This window comes from Capsicum annuum, chromosome 6, assembly GCF_002878395.1.
Source record: "Capsicum annuum cultivar UCD-10X-F1 chromosome 6, UCD10Xv1.1, whole genome shotgun sequence".
Classification (NCBI taxonomy): domain Eukaryota; kingdom Viridiplantae; phylum Streptophyta; class Magnoliopsida; order Solanales; family Solanaceae; genus Capsicum; species Capsicum annuum.
Window position 1 is genome coordinate 198,066,156 of NC_061116.1, and position 12,990 is coordinate 198,079,145.

At 35.4% G+C, this 12,990-nt stretch overlaps 1 pseudogene; it reads left to right on the forward strand.

Moving 5' to 3' along the window:
• Positions 1-2,232: 2,232 nt before the first annotated feature.
• LOC107874783 lies at positions 2,233-3,564 on the forward strand (annotated as a pseudogene).
• The last annotated feature ends 9,426 nt before the right edge of the window (positions 3,565-12,990 follow it).

Sequence of the window (12,990 nt, forward strand, 5' to 3'; positions counted from 1 at the left end):
GAATAATTTTACCAAGAGTGTACAACTGTAATAAACGTCATTGTTGTTAGCAGTAAATGTCATGATAGAGAAGTAAAATGTAACATGAAAAATTGATTACCAAAAGAATCAGGCTGCTATAGTGAAATGTAGTTATGACGAAGTGATGTTATCGAGAAGTCTGAATGTATAACTAATTCAAACATAACTTTATCTTGAAACCTAGGGACCCCAAAGAATACAAAAAGAAAAAGAAAAACTAATACTACTCCATTCATTTTAAGCTTATTTTGCGGCTTTTTTCATTTGTTTCAAAATATAATTAATTATTTGAGAAATAAAAAAATATAAATTTCTTTTTTTTCAAAATCATCCTCATGTGATAAATTATCAATTAAACTGTTAAGACGTCTTCATTGTTGGACTTGTTGAAGTTTGTCAATAACATTCTTAATTAATGTTTCAAAATAATCTTCTTAATAACTGCGCAAAATAGCTTGCAAACATCAAATAAAAATGAAATGGGGGAGTATCATATTACTTCAAAATCGACTACCTAGTTGACGTTACTCAGATTTCTACCTTAGTTAGCTAATGGTAAAAAAAAATAATGACTTGCAGAAGTGGTTAACATGCAATATTGGTACTAATAATTCTATTTTTGTAAAAAAAAAAAAAAAAAAAAAAAAAAATTAAAAGAATTTTGGAAAGAGAAAAGGCTCAAATATGCCACTGAACTATTAGAAATGACTCATTTATGTCATCCGTTAAAAGTTGGGCTCATTTATGCCATCGCCATTACAAAACTGGCTCATCCATGCCATTACTTTTTAACAGCCGGTTTTTAAAAACAGCCTTGTCACGTGGCAGCTTATTAGAGGGCCACGTCATTTTTTTTTTAAATTTAATTTTCTTTTTAATTTTTTTTTGATCCATTAAAATGAATCCACCCAATTTTTTGATCCATTAAAAATTAATTTGATCTATGCTTTTAAATTTGATTAATTTTTCATGATCAAACAAACATTTAAAGAATTTTTTTTTTAAAAATCTACTACTAAAATTTATAACCAAATGCTATTCTAATTAAGCATATAGTATGTCTTAGCATACATGAAATATTTTGTCAGCCGAATGTAAGTAACTTTTTAGTTTTTTATTTTTTTATTAAGCATAGAATGACATCATCAGCATCAGGGGCGACTCAAACAAATTTATGGCCTAAGGCAAAAATCAAACGGAGGCATTGCATTTTATTTTTTTATATAAAATTTTTCTTTTTTCTATAAATAGTATTTAATATATTTCTTAAAATTTGTAATTTATTATTACTAAACAAAAATAGGCCCCTCAAATTTTGGGGTCTTAGGCGGCCGCCTTTTCTCCTAAAGGGTTGAGCCACCCCTGATCAACATTCAACATTTGTACGTAACACTTTATGCATCATCATTTATCATTGCAAAAATAGGAAGGCGACAACATGCCGACATATATAGTATACGTAGAGTTGGCAAAATGAGAAGCTAACTATTAATAATATAATAATACTATTTGATGTTTATATATCCCTTCAGTTTCAACTGAAAAATGACAAAAGTTTTAGTTAATGTGAATCTTTTAAAAAAATAAATAAATAAAGTGATAAAAAAACGTGGAGTGTATACTCTCTCCGTTCCCTTTTAGTTACTCGTCCGTCAATTAAAATAGCTATTTTATTATAATATATTTATTAAATGATGTTTACTATTGTGTTTGAAATTAATTTGAAGAAAAAATAATTAATATTAAAGGTAAAATATGAAAACAACCTTAATATGTCAAAAATGACAAAAAAACGAATCGAACGAGAACATTTTAAGAATATATTCATGAAAAATTAATCAAATTTTAAAAGCATAGATCAAACTAATTTTTAATGGATCAAAAAGTTGCGTGGATTTTTTTTAATGGATAAAAAAAAATGACTTGACCCTCTAATAAGCTGACACGTGGCAAGACTGTTTTTAAAAACCATCTGTTAAAAAGTAATGGCATAAATGGGCCGATTTTGTAACAACGATGACATGAATGAGCCATTTCTGATAGTTCAGTGCATATTTGAACCGTTTTCCTTTTCGAAATAAAAGGGAAGAGAAAAAAGAAAACAAAAAAGAAGGGAAATTCGGATAGTTATAACTAACGCGGTCGGCGCCATAAACCGTAAAATCCTTGGAAACACGCAGTGCAATATAACTAGTCTCCGTGTAAGCCAATTACTTATTGTAAAGCAAAATAAGATTCAATGGCGCCCATTAAATGGACGAGAGGAAGAACAATTGGAAGAGGCGCAGATTCAATGGCGCCCATTAAATGGACGAGAGGAAGAACAATTGGAAGAGGTGCAGAAGGTGTTGTCACTTTAGCAACTATACACGATAATTCCTCTGTCGATATTCCGTCTACAAATCACCGTGAAATCTTTCCTGTTTTCCTGTTCCAAGTCGTTACAAAAGGAGTTTCCGATTCACCGGATCTTATCTCTTTTGAAAGGAGTCAATAAAAAGTAAAAATATGGACTGGAGAGAGAATTCTTGAACGAATTCTATGATTGTTCGCAAATTATTTCATGTTTTGGAGCGGATGCTACAGAAGAAAATGGCAATATTCTCTACAATATCTTGCTCGAATATGGCATTGGTGGAAGCTTAGCCGATGTATTGGTAAAAATGGGTTGCCAGGTTTTGAAGTAAAAAGTATTCAAAATCAATTCTTTTGGGACTTAGTGTTATTCATGGAAGGGGTTTTGTTCATCATGATATTAAACCGCATAATGTTCTTCTGGTGGGTAGAAAAAACTGCAAAACTAGCCGATTTTGGATTTGCACAAAGGGTTGGAATTGAGAGACAGAAAAAAAAACTTAGGGGAACGCCCATGTATATGGCACCAGAGTCGGTTTTTGATGGGAAATATGGAACTGCTGTTGATATTTGGGCTTTTGGTTGCACCGTGTTTGAGATGATTACTGGAAAGAAAATTTTGGATTGCACTGGAATTAACGATACTCTTCATCTGTTGTGCAAAATTGGAATGCAGTCTCCGGACTTGCACGGCGAGAAGTTGTCCAGACATACGGTGGATTTTTTGAACAAGTGCCTTGCTACGGACCCATGTTCTCGATGGACAGCTGATATGCTTTTGAATCACCCTTTCCTTTCAACTGATAATCGTGTTCGTCAGGAGAGGAAGATGAAGGAACTCAACCCGGTTTTGGTTTCAAATGTCGGTAATCCAATATTGGATGATTTTTACAATAGTGCCAAATTGAAGCCAATGAAGCTCTTGAACTGCAGAACCAACAAAAGGAGAAGAAAGCTGGTGGAAGGATATTGATTCATCTTTGATTAGAATTACATTAATGTAAAGGAACCATGTTAAGGGGGCTTGTGAGGGGAAAAAAAATTGATCTGGTCCAGCCCCTTGTATTAAAACAAAACAATTTTGTGTATAGACTATTCTCTTTTATTATTATTGAACAATCTGTACAAAAGAGGCTCTTTTGCCTGTAAATTTTGTTTGTCAGTGAAGTCTTGCAAAGTCATGTCCTATTTTTTGTTTTTTCTCCAATCATCTGTCTTACTTACTATACTGAATATAAATATTGCTTGGTGTTGGATTACTGAAGAAAGCAATTGCAGAACCTGCTATTAAGTTCCCAAGTGATCTTTCTGGAATGTTTTGCACTGTTGCGCATTCGTGTCCTGATAGTTCTTGTCTCCACTGTTTTAAGTTTTTCAGCAAATCATCAAATTCCACGTGCTAACATTTGGTCTTTGAAACTATAGAAGTTAAAGAAATCCAGAAATTTTACCTTTGTTTCAATACTGATAATAGATGGATTTGACGAGTAATTTGATTCTTCCTTTATGGCTTCTCAAAGGATATTTATCTGTGCAATATTGCGATATATTTTGAGTTGTTAGTGATGTGTACTTCAAGATTTCAGACAGCTTGCAGCTCAATTTTGGTTGTTGGTTCTATATTGTATTTTATGTTTACTCTTAGCTACTTAAACAACTGGTGAGATTTCACCTTTCTCATTATTTCTTTGATATTTTTCGCTGATATCAATTATGCTCATCGGATATTCATCATTCTACCACGATGGCTAATTTTGGCACTGGCTCCGATAGTTGTTAATTTCTTCGAAGGTCAGTAACTTTTCCTTGTAAATCCCAGCGATTATTTGGCTTGAATATTATCTTATTTCAGACCTGATACCTTACAACCCCAAGAAAACACAAAACAGCCCCAAAAAAAGTCACAAAACACACCACTAACCGAGAGCCCAAGGAACCAAGTCTCGGTCAAGAATGACAACATTAGAATGAAAAGAAAATCCGAGAATGCTTCAACAATGGAGAGATAATAACGTGTATAACTACACCAAAACAGAAACAACACTACATTAATGTAATGAACAATAAGCTTAACACCAAACAACTATTACAAGAAGACAAGACACAACTACTACAAGATGAAAACAAAAGTAAAGGGATAGATAGTTAGATGAAGGTGGTGTAAATCCTAGTAACCAAAGAGTACATACAACTCTAAGACCCCTAACACCTCCATACACGATCACCTAACTCTTACGATGACACAAGAGAGGATTCCACCACTCAAGCGCCAAGGTTTCTCAAAAACAAGCAATTACAAGAGATTCCACCCTTGAATTGCTATCCTAGTTACAAGTTTCGGTTTGCCTCAAGTAGAGAGAGGACTTTGGTGTTTCAAATGTCAAGATTTACAACAATAATCAACTAAGTCATGAAAATCCCTATTACTAAACTATATATAGTCTCCTTATTACATAAAAGATGAAATAACCAAAAGACCCTTAATGAAAAGGGGGCGCCCCTCTAGTGTAATAAATGAGCAAATAAGGCGGCTTTGGTGTGTCTTTGATCCTTCTCACGTCTCAACATTGAACTTCCTAGGATGATACTTTGCTTCACTTGTACACACGTTGATCTTCATAGTCGCACTTGTATCATCCTCTCCATCTTGAGAGGAATTTGCCCTCAAATTCAAGCAATCATCACCGGCAAGCTCTCCTTTTTTTATCATCTCTTCATTGCTCTTCCTAAGGTTAGGATGTTCAACCAAGGGTCCCATGATATCATCAAGCATTCTTCTTGGATTTATATGTTCTACAACCTGCACATAATAAGATTTGATACTAGGCAAAGTGCTAGTATCTCGGTTAGTAATCAACAAAGAGTCCTTGTGGGCAAATCCCACAATCCCAACTCTCGACTTCTCTCCTTTTTCATCCTCCTCACTCTCGACTTCTTCTTCCATACCTTCACTAAGCATGAATTTCCTTGCCATATACATAGGCACTACAATCTCACCTTCACACGGCCAAACATCTTCCTCATTCCCCTTCTTTGGCTCCTCGGGTTCTACCTTCTCTCCATCTTGAGATTGATCATCAATCTCCTTCAGTTCAAGTCCCACCTCCTCCCCAAGAAAGTACAACTTTCCCTCCCTTAGGATCACATTTCTCCTATTTGGACACTCGTTAGCCTTGTGTCCCCAACCTTGGCATTTAAAACATTGAAAGCCCTTAAAACTAGAAGAGGAATGCAGTTTACCTTCATTTCTCGGAGGGTACCTTTGGTGAGCCTTGTTTTTATCTTGTGCAGCCTTGTACTCGGTTTTATCCACATTGGATGGGTCATTTTTGTCCTTGTGCCAACTCGAGGGAGATTGTCCTTTGAGCTTGACACTCGGTTTCTCCCGTAATTCCTTCTCAACTTCCAAGGCGGCTTGGAAGATGGCATTAATGGTGTCAAACTTGTGAAGTAGCAACCGTGAGGTAATGTCCTTATTCAACCCCACCTTGAATCGAATGATGTCATGGCTTACTTGCTCCCCTCGGTGATCAAGTTTCAAAATGAGTTGTTGGAATTCATCATAGTAAGCCATGATGCTTTTGTTCTCTTGCCTCAAGTTATACAACTTAGCAAGGAGATCTTGATGGTAACTCTTGGGTAAGTACCTTTGTCTCATGAGGTACCTTAACCTAAACCAAGGAGGGTGCTTCCCCTCAATCAAAACATTGCCAAATCTCTTCACATACTTCCACCATGTAATAGCATAACCCCCAAAATATGCAATCAATAACAACTCTTTTTCTCCTCAATAAGGTCATTAACTTGGAAGATTCTCTCATAAGTGGACTCCCAAGATAGATCACTCTTACCTTTGAATGTTGGAAGCCCCACCTTGATGGTATTTAGACCTATATCACGGTTTTGGTTCCCTTGTTGGTTCCAAAGAACAACTCTTCCTTCTCGGCCGTGAACTTCCCTTGGATCACCTTGCCTACCCCCCATCTCCTTCCTTCTCATTTAAACATCATTATATGGTCCATAACTAGCATGTTGTTCTCCTCTACCATACCCATCAACATGGACGGATCTATTTGGGTTAAGTAGAGTTTGTAGCGGCGGGATTGGATTTGGATAGTGAGGTCTTTGGTCAAGTGGATTTTGGATGGGAGGGCTCGGGTTTGCTGGTAGTATTTGGGTTCTAAGTCCTTATTGTTGGACTTGGGGAATTGGAGGATGGCTTGGTCTATCATGATCTCAGATTTGGGAGTGACGGTTGGTTTGATTTGTCACAATAGGTGGATATAGCATATGGTGCATGGCCTCGGGAGTACTAGTTGGTGAAATATGTCGAGGGGTAGAAGGTCGGCTTCTTTGGCTTTCCACTCTCTCCAATCTCCCACCCATTATTGACACTTCACCCTTTATTGATACCACATCCAAGTCTAGTTTTTCAATACCTGCGGTCATCCTAGCCATGTCTCAGGACATAGCTTCAAGGCAAGCCAAAATGATACTAGTAGCATTGTGTTCCCCTATGGATTGAGAGTGTGAGGTCTCGGGTTCCATAGCACCAAAATCAGTCCACAATGTTACACACAACACACCAACAAAGGTTCAAGTCTTTGAACCACAAGCAACAACACCACACAAACAGCAACAAGAAAACTAAATAAGTTTACAAGACAAAAACACACTTTGTTATTGAAGAGAAGTTGTTCCAAGACTTTGATGTTCAATAATACACCTTTGAGGATGATATTTCAGCTATAGTATAAGCTTACAAGACTTGAGACTCTCTTTTCAAGATTCAAAAGTTTTCCACCAACTTTCTACCAATTTGCACTCTTTTGGCAAGACAACCTTTTTGGGGTAGTCTTGTCTCTTTCCTCTTTTGTCTAAGTTTGAAAAGTGTCTTACTCCTTTTTGGTAACTTGCTTTTTGGAGGGCTCTTTTTATTTTTCTACTTTGGTGTTGTCTTGGATTGTTTTCAAGAAAAACACAAAGTCTTATACTTCTTTTCTCTCTTCAAGATCAAACAACAACTTTTTCAACACAACACAAGAACACAAGATGAACACCACCACCAACAACAAGAAACTGTCCACTTAACACCACAACACAACCAGAATATTGTTCAAGAACTTGGATGGTATACTCAATAAGTTTTGAGGAGAAAGGGAACCAACACTAGAAACAAACTAAGACAACAAAACACACTCAAATCAAGACACAAATATCGGCCAAACACAATAACAACAAGAAGAACACCCGGCCAAGAACACGAACACTTTTTTTTACTAAGAGAGCCCAAGATTGGTAGTGTAGGAACACAACCAGCCTTGTCTTTGATACCAAATGATACCTTACAACCCTAAGAAGACACAACATAGCCCCCAAAAAATGTCACAAAATACACCACAAATCAGAGCCCAAGGAACCAAGTCTCGGCCAAGAATGACAACACAAGAATGAAAAAAAAATCCGAGAATGCTTCAACAATGGAGAGATAATAACGTGTATAACTACACCAAAACAGCAAAAAAACTACATTAATGTGATGAACCATAAGCTTACAATAATACCAACCAACTATTACAAGAAGACAAGACACAACTACTACAAGATGAAAATAAAAGTAAAGGGATAGATAGTTAGAAGAAGGTGGTGTAAATCCTAGTAACCAAAGAGTACATACAACTCTAAGACCCCTAACACCTCCACACACGATCACCTAACTCTTACGATGACACAAGAGAGGATTCCACCACTCAAGCGCCAAGGTTTCTCAAAAACAAGCAATTACAAGAGATTCCACCCTTGAATTGTTATCCTAGTTACAAGTTTCAATTTGCCTCAAGTAGAGAGAGGACTTTGGTGTTTCAAATGTCAAGATTTACAACAATAATCAACTAAGTCATGAAAATCCCTAATACTAAACTATATATAGTCTCCTTATTACATAAAAGATGAAATGACCAAAAGACCCTTAATGAAAAGGGGGCGCCCCTCTAATGTAATAAATGAGAAAATAGGGCGGCTTTGGTGTGTCTTTGATCCTTCTCACGTCTCAACATTGAACTTCCTAGGATGATACTTTACTGCACTTGTACACACGTTGATCTTCATAGTCGCACTTGTATCAAGACCCCCTTTTTTGGTGAAACTTGAATCATCATGGTGTTTTGGGATACATGATTGTTGATGGATATTCATGAATTTGGAAGTGAACAAGGTTCTAAAGAGTTATACATGTATGATATTCAAGTATACATTGTCACTCACAGTAGTTGTCTATTGTATTTAACAGTTGAGACAGAGCAATTTTTGTTTAGAAAGTGGTAGATAGACTTGGATTTTTTTTCCTATTGCTACCGAATGCAACTTTGTCTAGTTTGCTAATACAGATGACAAATATGTTACCGTCTAGATGACAAATATGTTACCGTCTAGCCTGCAGAGGAGAGTGACTATTTTTATAGATTATGTTTATTATTTAGGATAGCTATTATAATAATTAGGCCTCCTTTACCCTAAGTTACAATTAATTTTTTTTGGTCCAGTACTTTAGGAAAAGAATGCTAAATAACTTGGCAAGTCTGTTACTCTATCATTTGAAGATACAATGTACATTTTTGAGAGACACTTTCCATTTGAGTTTACAAAGAAGAAAATGATTTCTATCTGTTATTGCTTTAATATGACCGTCATTTTTAAGTACTACTCATGGACTCGACAACAGCTTTGTTAGCTAAGCAACCAGAGGCAGCTCTTCCATTTTATACTTTGGCATATGATTTAAATAGCATATGCTAGGTTCCATCAGCAAGCCAGACGATGAGCAATCGTTAGCTAAATTATCTCCATTTCGTTGTCTTCACATACAGAGGCGGACCTACATGGTTAGCCGAGGGTGCACGTGCACCCGGTAACTTTTTAAAAAAATTGTATATATATGTATAGATATTCTACTAAACAGTTAATATATATAATTGTACACCCTCAATAACAAAAAATGTTTGGGTGCACTGATTCTGAACTCATATGCTAGCATCCTTTAGGCCCCGGCATATCGGGTTCGATTTTTGATGAATGCCCCTTTTTTTTCATTTACCTAACATAGTAACATTTAATTGTCACCAACTCTATTTCCCAAATTCCCCCAAAAGCCAAACTCCCTGGAAAGTGGAAACTAGAATTACAATTTCAATTCTCTATTTGATCCTAACAGGTATACATCTCTTCCTTTTGTTTTTTTATTTTTTTATTTAACTTTGGATAATGTTAAATCATAAATGCTTTTAATATTTATTTATTGCTTGAAAGTTAGTGTGCAAAATTTATTTGTATTTTTTTTCTTGCTTCTATTTAAGTTTATGGACTTTGATTAAAAATAATTAATTAATTTTATTTATATTCTCGGTGAATTTTTTATTTTGTAGGAATTTGTTATTGATTCTTGTGAATTGAAAATTTGCAATGGATAGATATTATTCTCCTCAACCAAGTTCTATTTTTAAAGACAATTTTTATCGCCTTAGCAAAAGCAAAAAAGGGCAAAAAAAGCTTTAAGGTCCATTATATTTAAGCACAAATTACAAATAAAGCGTCAGATTTAACAAAAATAAGAATAAAGGAGAAGAAATATATACATATGTCTAGTTCAAGACTAATAATATCAGTATGAATGACAAATATATGACACAGAAATTGTTTTTTTATTATTAAATGAAATATCAATTGTTTAGTGTTTGTATCTCCAGAAAAGCCTTATTGAAAGTATATCTTATAAATTAGAACCTATTAAACGAGGCGACTGATCAACACAAATTTGAGTCTTTATTCAGAACTTATGCGCGCCTTTGACAATACTGATGCACCCCCAGACTTCAAATTTTGGATTCGCCTCTGTTCACGTATATGTTTCTTTTGTTTGATGATGAATTCCTATCAAACCTGTGAAAGTTTAGGAAGCCTAACTTGAGACACGTATGTCTGAAGTTTGCAACTTCAAACCGGAGTTTACACTTCGGTCCAATAGGTGTGAAGTTGATTTTGAAGCAGCTAAACATTAACTATTTTGTAATTTTTCATTGCTGTCTTAAATAACTGTCCTCGAAGCGGCTATATGTACACTTTCCCGGCTGAGTAAATAGTTGCTTCTCCGAATTTCTCTAGCACAAAACATGGTCGATCGCCTTGTAGCTGATCTTAGAGCTGCCGTACCTTTGTTCAATTTACCTATCTCTATAAACATCATATCATTTTAGTTCCTAGTTACCTTGCTTCTTTAGATCCTCAATGCTAAAATCAGTTTCATAGGTGTTGTTTTAAAGCATTGAATGCCACCTATGTGTAGTTGACAGTTCTAAAGATGGCTGTGGAAGGTAGTTGTAACATCATCAATCTACTTGTTTGTAGATTTGCAAAACTGAAGGACTGAGTTGTAAGGTAGTTTGAGTAGTCACTTGATTAGATTGGTTTAGATCTGTTTATTATGCAAAAGATGGAATATCTTGTACAGCCTTTACCTGTTAAGATTCTGGTATAGCTTTCACAATATCCTTCATTGGTACAAGGTATTTTGATTCTAAATTGAAAAAGCTGAAATATCTCGTAACCTAAAAAGCACATTAAAAATTCTTTAATTGTCTTTTTTATTTTTAAACCCTTGTAAAACAACATTATAATTTTCTTAGATAATGGTGGATTTGAGTTTTAACTCGGCCTGTGCAGTATTACATCTTTTGTGACAAAGAGACATGACAATGGACACCAATTTTATATAAAAAATTTATGAAAAATTTTCAACTCTATGTCTAGTGCGTAAGTGTCACGATCCGAACCGAGGCCCTAGCCGTGACGAGCGTCCCAAATCATAAAGGCCCGAGCGCCCCTTCTAACTTGCAATCATAGATACCATTCTTGTACTAAAAGGAAATGCGGAAATATATAGCAAAACGGAATCATGGTCAACTTTTGTTTCAAACTACTCAACACTGAAATGAGTACATAAAGATCAAAACATCTAACACTAGTCTGCGAAATCTATACTAACTGAAAATAACCTCTGTCTGAAAACTGGGACAAGGCCCCTAGTCGGACCATGAATCAAAATAAAATAACAATGACTTATACAATAGGCCTTCCAAAATAAGGGAGGCTCACCAACTGCAATTCTCTAACCAATCAATCTACGGCTTAGCGGGCTCTCGAGATTGAGACTAAGACCCTAAAATATAAGGGGGTCAATACAGATGTACTGGTACGCAGAGAAATCAAAAATAATGTACTTTTACATATAACGTAAGTGAGAGCATTTCATAAATCATTACATTATGCATAAGGTAATCTAAAATACACGGGCAATTTCAAATGATCTTAAAAGAATTCTTGATACAAATGCAACTAGCTCAAGACCATTCACACGTAGCCAAGATCAGGGGTTACAAAAACTCCAAGCCATGTTCATGCAAATGGCCGTGTGTGAGTGTGTAATTAATTCATCTAAGGGATTCCATGTTTTGAAGTGTGAAGAGGGGCTTTGAAGTGTAAGTTTATTACACTCCAAAACAACCCAAGACCAAGGCTAGAATGGTCATTTTCCTTTTATTTTGTGGGGTACTATAAATAGACAATAATAGGGCTATTTCTTGGACTTTGTTCATTTTTATTATTATAGAAACACAAGTCTTGTAATATTTTGAGAACCTCTCTCTCTTGTTCTCGAGAGTGAACCCAAAACTAGAAAACAAAGTGTAGTAACACTTTTGTTATTCTTTGGCTAGAAACTTGGTGGTCTTGAGGTTCATGAGTTCCTCTTCATTAAAGTAAGAATTTGGTGTAAATATCTTTTCGTATTAGGGTCATAATCTTCATGTTAGGGTTCTTAGATTCTAGGATATTTTGTGTCAAGTTACTATCCATCATTTTGTAATCTTGTTGTTTGTATCTAGATATAGTGAAGCCGTGTGGGGCTCTTTCGATTCATTATAGTTATTGCAATCTTGTGTTATTTATCTATCTTGTTGAATATTGTCGTTGTTGCCTTGAAAACCTAGAGAAGCCGAGTGGGGCCTTTGATTCTCTAGTGGTGGTGTTCTTGTTGTTCTCTTGATTCCTTGTAGTAAGTTTGATCTTTTGTATCATTTGGTATCAAAGCTCAAGGCTTGGTTTTGTTCTTACAAAACCAATCTTGGGAAGCTCTTACCAAAAAGTGTGTTCTTGAACATTTTGGTCGAAAATTGGTTGTATATCTACAAAAGATTTTACTTGTTTAGTTTGTTTCTAGTGTGGGTCTCTTCTCCACCAACACAAAAAAGTGTCTAAATCTAAAGTTGAGTTTAATAAGAAGATACTTGTTGTTGTGAAAACTTGAAGTGGCCTTGAGTTTGCCATTGTGGTGTATTGTTGTTTTGTTCTTGAAGGTGTTGATGTTGTGTTCATCTTAAAAGTTTCTCTTCATCCTATGTCTCAAAAGAGCAATAGATCCAAAAAGGTTGCAAGACAAAATTGAAAAAGTTGTTTGTGAGAAGACTTGCCAACATCACCTTTCTAGACTTGACAACCACTTTTCCCTTAAAAAAAGGAACCTTATCTTGTGGAACTAGTAAGGTCAAACATCACCTTTTGAGT